Consider the following 8,525-nt stretch of genomic DNA (forward strand, 5'->3'; position numbering starts at 1 on the left):
TGAGGCATCTCAAGCATGCAGGCTCGATACGCGACTATGTCAAGGAATTCTCTTCCCTCATGCTTGAGATTCCTAACATGACTGAGGGGGAGTTGTTATTCAACTTCATGGATAACCTGCAAGGGTGGGCCGAGCAGGAATTGAGGCTTCGAGGTGTTCAAGACTTAGCCACTGCCATGGCAGTAGTAGAGTCTTTAACGAATTGTAAGAGGGGAGACTCCTCCAAGGTTGAGTCTTTGGAGGATAGCCAGGCCATGAGTGGGGGAGACGAGGTTCCAAGGGACCACAATGCTCCTAAAAAGGGATCAAGCAAGACGTCTAATGTCCGAGAAGGAAGGGGTAAGGCGGAAAGGAAGGAGTTTACGCCTAAAATCAAATGCTTCCTGTGTGACGGTCCACATTGGGAACGGGATTGTTCCAAGAGGAAGGCGCTCAGTGCCATGATCGAGTAGAGGGAGCAGGAGGGCGAAGCACATATGGGCTCAATGCAGCTACTAGGTGCCCTCCAATTCAACCCGAAGCCTAATATGCCTAAGAACTCCTTATTAGCAGGGGTGCAAGTAAAGGAGGAAAAAGGGGAGCGAGCTGAGGTAGCCCGCACACACATGGAAGAGGTCACCAAGGGAAAGGTGAACTCAATGGGTAAGAGGAAGCAACACTCTAAGCATCAAAAGCGCACGGGTCTGCATCTATCTAAAGCCTCACGGGAGAAGGAGGTGAAGAATATCATGGCTGAACCGGTCACCAGGAGACAAGAGGTCCTTCTTGTGATAGAGTATTTAGTCTGATGGAAAGGACTACCTAAGAGGTAGGTAAGTTGGGAACATGCGGATGCCTTGAGAAAATTCTAGAAACACATCGAGAGGTTTCAGAATGAGGCAACAACGAGGACGTCGATGGCATCGGTGGGGGAGAGTGTCACAAGATGCTTCAAATGACCCTCCCAATGGGCTTATATAGGAGGAGAGAAGCTTCTGGAGACTCCTGGAGCCATCTACACTAAGCCATTGGTGGGAAGAGTGTGGAAGGTTCTAGAAATGCCTAGAGATGTCCACACATCTTTACACTATGGTGGAAGGCATGAGAGGAGTCCAAGGCTTTCTAGAGACTTCTAGGAATCTCTTATATATTCTTGTATATAGGGTTGTACATAGAATAGGGTAGGATGATCTAGAATATTCTTGATTTGTAAGGAACCCTCCAAGGTTCCAGATAGTTCCATTGGTGTCTATAAATAGGTGAGACCCTCATTTGGCCAAGGCACCACCCAAATCACTTCATAACCAAGCAAGTGAGCTTCCAAGCACTTGTAAAGGCTTCTTTGAGTTAATAAGAGCTTCCATTCTTTAAAGAGCCACCTACTAAGCTTCTTAAGCTTTTGAGTTGTGAGTGTCTTAGCCTAGCAAGCTAAGCATTGGGGAGCAAGGCTGACTTAGCAAGATCAAGTGTCTTGTCTTGCCTAAGTGCCGCACGAGCTTAGTGAACGACTAAGTCCGTGACATTAGGCTCATCTAAGTTCATTTAGGCCCACTTAGCCACACTTGGCCTGCTAGACATTCTTAGCATGACTTGTATGGTCGCATGACCCATTTATCTCATTTACATATTTATTTATTTTTATTTTTATTTTTATTATTATCAATCACTTTTATTTAATATATTTTTATTTATTTATTTATTTTAATTTATTTTTATTGTTGTCAATCATTTTTATTTATTTATAGTTATTTTATTTATTTACTCTTTATTTATTTATCCGATTTAATAATTTGAAGTTTTATAGGAAAATCTAACAATGGAGAAGTTTTTGGAAAATGTAGGACTCTTTAGGTGATTTTTTTGGAAAATGTAGGACTCTTTAGGTGATATGCATGAATTGATTTTTGGGGAAAAAAATGACTTTTATGGTGGATGAGACGTAGAATTTGGAGAGAAGAGGAGTCCTCAATTTGGATAACTCCAATTGATATTAAAACACAGGCTGGTGGTTTTAGGGGGCATTCAGAGATTATTTTCATAAAGAGAGGGTTTTCATAGACTAAGAGATAGGAGAAAAAAGAGGTTTTCAAGAGGGACTTTCAACACACATTCAAGAAGAGGGCAGTCGGTTTTGGAACCAGGGGGAGCAACTTACACACACTCTTGATCTAGACGACTACATCTCCAAAGACACGAGCATGCATGCTAATCATAATTCTCTCTCAACTGATGCCCCACTCAGTAATATATCCATCCCACTGACGCACCATTGTAGAGGATAGAAACACACTAGGTTGCACATTTTTGGAGCAACACATTCTATGGTGGATATCATCCTACAACATGCACAACTACAAAAGAAGTGCAACACGTGGTAGAAGGAGGATTTTTTTTAGGGTTTCTATGAAAGGAAGGGGAAAGGAGGTTCACGTTTTTTTCTGGTGGGTTTTGGAGAAGGAGAACCTATTTCACTTTCAGCCAATAAATACTTCTCAAAGGGAGGTTCTTCCATATTAGCCTTGGGATTTGCTTTTGCGTTTAATAGTCGATTCAAGTTAGTCAATCTTTTGTTTTCATTTGTACTCTATTTCTTGTGACTTCTTTTCTTGCTGAAATAAAGTTAAGGTTTTGTTTTTGAACCATGAGATTGGGGAAGGTTTTTTTTTTTTTTAGGGGTGTGTAATTTGTTTTAGTTTTTCTAGCTTTAAATGATGAGTATTTGATCTGTTGGCTTCCTATCTCTTTTTCTCTTTTTTCATTCTGTGTTCAAACACCTTCAATTGCGTTTCTACCTCACTCTCTCCATGTCCCTCTGATTTTAATAACTATATTTCTGAATTAATTTTTCTGTCACATTTCTTTAACTCCTTCACTTCATTCACTGACACCTCTCACTCATTTGTTTTTCTATCGTCTTCACTCTTTCTTTAATCACTATGTCAATTCCATGTTTATTTAGGCTCTAGTTGCTCTAGTTTTTGTTGTTCTTACTTTTTTTTTTCTTGGTGCTCATTCATCTGTTCAGATAACTTGTTAAAGCTTTCTTTTTTGTTCATTTATCTTTCATATAAATCAAATTTTAAAACTATGGCTCCATGATATCATGGACTAGTGAATTGGAGGAGTTTCATCAAGCTGATGGTTTTCTTCATTAGTTGTTTCGAGTATGAGATTTGGTTTGTTTGGCTTTGAGGATTAGAATTTTGTTTCCTTTATGATAAAATAATTAAAAAAAAATGATTGGGAGGAAGGCCATGACACGTATCTCACCACTGTTTCTGGTCCTTTTGTCTCTTAGGGTTTTTATTTACAACTTGTTAACAATGACAATTCATAATAGAGCTACGGGGACATTGGTTGTTGATGAATCAGACCATCGCTTATTATCTGATCCAATTATAGAGATGCCTGAAAAGGAAAGAAAACCAAAAAAATGCCAAGTTGCCTTTCCAGCTTGCTTCCGTTTAGCAGTGTTGATGCATGGTAGAGGGATCCACGGGTGCATGATTGTTAGTGGGTTGGGGAAGGATGGTAAAGATATTGATGATGTTTTGCTAAAGTTGTATCTAATGCACAGTCACTGTCTTCAGAATCCATTAGTATATATGATGCCTTCGGGAATCTAGAGGTACTTCCTCAAATTAGAGATCAATACCAAGTTGAATTTCCAACTCTTAGTACAGAATCTGATTATCCTTGGCTTACAATACACAACTGATGTTGTAACAATGGCTGGCACTCCTTACTTTTTTATATTGGGATTCCCCATACCAATTATGTGGGTCACTGACGAAATTGAGAACATTGGACATGAACCTCTGGAACCTCATGGTGCCAAATAATTGAATTCATTGAACCAACTCATGCAAAAGCAATTGGGGAATTGGTGGAACCCCTACACAAAATCATTTTTTCAAAACTCTCCCTTGCTACCAATTTTCACTTAACCACTGACCATTTAGCTTTAAAATTCGTTTTAGTAACTTTAGAATATTTTTAAAAAATTTTCAAAACTTGTATGACTTTCCTCATCTCTTAAACTTGAATTTAAAGTTTTGTTTGAGTTAGAAAGTCATTCTAGAATAGAAGATATAAATGAATTGTTAGAAGGGCTCCTTTTTCACCTAGTTTTGGACACCCGAGATCTTCTTGCAAAAATAAAATACCAGACGACTTTTTAAATTTGATTCGATATTTTTTCTCAATTCTAGGCTTCTTGAAATTGATCTTAGACACATAATATATATATATATATATATATATATATTATGTCTTTTTGAGGAAGATATGATTTTTCAAAGTCGTACCTACTGTGCATGTTAGATTCTGGACATATGATTAGCTTGAGTGTTTTAAAAATATTTTTGAGTACTATTCGACCCTGGATTCTTTTTTTATGTGATATAGACACTTTGAACTATGTGTGTGATTTTTTGTATGATTTTATGTGATCATTTATTATTTTTTTAAAATTTGTTTATGCATGTCACTGTTTCTTATCTAATCTAGACTTTGTAGAACTTTTAGGTGGTCTTTGTTGCAATCTGTCCTTTGAATAAGTGTTTGGCTTTTGGTATGTTGATCTAGATGTGTAGGAGTTATTTTCTGAAATTTTTCGTAATCAAATTCCACTCTAAGCCATTTTTTAGAAATTGTTTTATGATGCTTCCTTTTCTAACTGCATGTTGATGGTTTTATACTTTACTTGAAATTGTTATTATTTTTGGAGTCATTTGATTTATCTTAGCTCAATTTTGGCTTTGACACTGTATATTAGACATAATGGATATTTTATATAATTTATGCTTGCCCTAACCATTCTAGCATTTTCGGAGGAATCTTATAAAATATACTTTCTATCCAAGTACATTCTCTATCCTCTAATTCCAAAATTCTATGAAAAATCATGTTATCATGAGCTATATCCATGTTTGAACGCTATCCTTGATTGCCTTGATACTTGCTTGATTATTTCTAATAAAACGCATGCTGAGTGATATACTATTCAAATTAACTTTGATTGTCTTATGATAGCAAATAAGAAGCAATTCAGGTACACACTCTAACTCTCTCTTTTATGATTGTAATTTGATTTCTTATTTGACATGCTAGTATTGATAGAATCTCGAAATCACCTTACCCTACCTAGGTATCTATAATCAACCAATTAATTGTCTCATTTCCCTTAACTAGGTCAGTAGAGACCTCTTTAGGGCTTAGAAGGGTTCGACCTTTTAAAAGTACCTGCCCAATAGGTAACTTGATCCTCGGACCTAGACTTGGGTTTTACAAAGACACACTTTTCCAAAAACTATGGAGCCATTTATTTAGGGTTTTATTTCTTATTTTATTTTCCCTTTAAAATAAAAATAAAATAAGTGGCAACTCCAACTTTTCCAAAACTAAATTTTCACCAAAATAAAAGCGAGTCTCACCGATTGAGTGGGGACGCACATGAAAAATGTGGGTCCAAATCAATTACATTTCTCACCATGAAAATGTAAAGGTCAACTATTATATCCCGTTGACATGGGTAAAAAATTCAACTATTATATCCCGTTGACAAGGGTCAAACAAACCAGAGTCAAATTCTTTATTTTATTTATTCCAATTTACAAAAGTAGAATATCTCCAAGTGTTTCGTTAAACACAAAATAAATGTTATAACACATTTTTCCATGTAAAAATATATTTGATCCATGCTTAAAAGCAAAATAACTATTACACATTTCAAACAACATATATAAAATTTTTTTTTTTTTTTTGCAAAATCTGTTCCCTTACCTCAAAGGTAGTTCTCAAAATCTTTGGAGAAAAGTAATTATGGAAAGTCTACTCTTCACCTAACATAACATAAGAGAAATAATTATTACTATTTATCTAAAATGATAAGTTTGACAATCCTAAAAATTTTAGGTATTAAAATTAATATTTTTAATTATGAAAGATAATTTAATTTATTCCTATTTTAGAAGAATTAATAAATTTTTAATTCATATAAAACTTTAATTTTATTTTCAATTTGTTTATGGGGACACAACATAATTTAATTAAACTACAATTTATTTCACTAATCAAATTCCATTCTATTTATTAAATTACATCCATCATTAATATAATTATAATACTAAAAACTTTACTTCACTTCCTTTTATTTATATATTCTATTCTCTCACTTTCAATTTTTTTTTTTTCACCAAACATAACATGTATACACAACAACTCTTCATCATTGTTAATATAATTATATACCATCAAACACACACTCCGAATGTGTCTTTCCTTTATTATTAATATTGTTATTATTATTATTATTATTATTATTATTATTATTATTATATTTATTATTATTATTTTTCCTATCATACTCATCCTTCCTTACATGCTCAACGCATAGCCTGCATATTATATATTTCTTTTTCCAATGCCTTCTCTCCAGTGCACACATGTTCTTTTTTTTTTACAAAAAAAAAATAAAAATTGCCACAATCTACAATGCATCAAAACTTTATATGCATATAAATTATAACATACTTTCAGCATATAAAAGTCACAATTCTTTTTTTTTTTTCATCTAAAAACTTAAAATTTTCCAATTTCCAGAATTTCCCAATTTCCAATAATAAATCAACCCATAATTTTAAGTTTCCAATATTTTGATCTTAAAAAAAAAAAAAAAAACTAAGCCTAATCTAAATTAAAATTTTCTAAAAAAACATCTAATATGTCCAAAACTAACTAACAATTCTAATATATTAATTTAAGGTTATAATATTACTTGGAAATATCTTAATTTCAAACTCTAGACCTTCAAATCTTCAGTTTTAAGTTCTACAATTCTTTGATTTTTAGTTAATAGGGTTTTTTTAATAGAGAAGACAATAAGAAAATCTAATTTATACCTAGGATTATTAATTGTAAAAGGACTCTTTTACCTTTAATTAATTAATTAATTTTTAATTTACTATTTTGCCCCTAGAGTTTATTTTGGGGTGTTACATACCTTGATAGCATATAAAGTGCTTTCATAAGATCAAATGGATTAGCTCTCCTAAAAAAAATGAAGTTTGCTTCTTCTTTTTGTTTCTTCACTATGCCATGTCCTCTAGCCCTATAAGACTTCACCTTTTGTCTCTTAAGACACCACATTTTCTCCTTAAGATGCCACTTTTTCTTCTCGATATCTCACTTTTTCTCCCCAATACTTCATTTTCTTCAAGATCTCATTTTTTTCTTCCTACTCAATTAGTGGCAATCATGTTCTCTCTCTCTAATGCATGAATCTCCCTCTTTAATGATGTCTTCCAACTCTTTTTCAATATTATGGCTACCCTCTTCCCAACTCTCAATGTCATGATCTCCTAAAAGAGTCTCATAATTTTTTTTTTTTCCTTATTTTTCTCCTAATAGTCATGTGTGTTCCTTCCAAAGAAAGTCCTCCATTTCAACTTCCAAAAGAATCCTTTTTTCCTTATCTTCTTCTTATGGCTATGTACATTTGCTATGTTATACTTGTTGAATTAACCCTATTGTTTTATGGAAGCGCTTTGGATTGCAATTGAGGTACGTTCATTTTCTTTCTTATATGCTTAATTGCACTTGATATGCATGTCTTCTATAAGTAATATTTTGCTAAGCTTTTGTTATTATCATTTTTACCCTATTTTTGTTCTTTAGTATCCATGATTTATAGATCAATTGTCATAATCATCTCAACTTAATTAGTAAAGACATTTATTTAAGGTTTAAAGGGGTGCTACCCTATGGTACCTTCATCATAGGTAACTTGACCCCTAAACTTAGACTTTATTTTCAAAGATAAGGGATTATGAACTTCTTTCCCGCTGCTTGCCCATGCGTGGGTCGACTCGCTCATATCGTGTTTGTTTCCTTAAGAATGTCCTTAAAGTATTTATGTTAAGAGAGAAGTAAGCCATGAGTGGTGCAAAGGACTTCCATTTTTGAGAAATAGCTTAAGGAATCAAGATCCTTGAGGAAAAAAATGAAGGGAGAGGGCATCAATAACCTGTTATTTAGTTGCTTCGTTGTTGTTCGTGACTATGATATCATTAACATAAATAATCAAAAGAACAATTAGTTGTCCTTGGTGAAGAATAAATAATGACATGTTAGATTGAGGGTTATTGGAACTATTGGAAAAAAGAAAATTTCTTAATTCATTATACCAAGCCCTCAGCACTTGTCGAAGGCCTAAATGGATTTACATAGCTTGCACACATGATGAGAGAACTACTTGTCAACAAATCTAGGTTGTTGTTGCATACAGACGTCTTCAAGGAAAGAGTCTTAAAGAAAAGCATTGTTAACATCAAGTTGGTAAAGAGACTAGCCAAACTGTACAATACATCTGAGAATAAGGCAAATTATTTTTGGCTTCACCACGAGGTTAAACATGCCATGGAAGTCGATGCTAAGATGTTGACAAAATCCATTTGCAATGACTTGAGCTTTGTAGCACTTGATTGACCCATCCAACTTACACTTAATCTTGAAAATCCATTTACACCCAACTATGTTTTGTGTGT

This window comes from Vitis vinifera, chromosome 13 (genome assembly GCF_030704535.1).
Source record: "Vitis vinifera cultivar Pinot Noir 40024 chromosome 13, ASM3070453v1".
In the NCBI taxonomy this organism is placed as follows: domain Eukaryota; kingdom Viridiplantae; phylum Streptophyta; class Magnoliopsida; order Vitales; family Vitaceae; genus Vitis; species Vitis vinifera.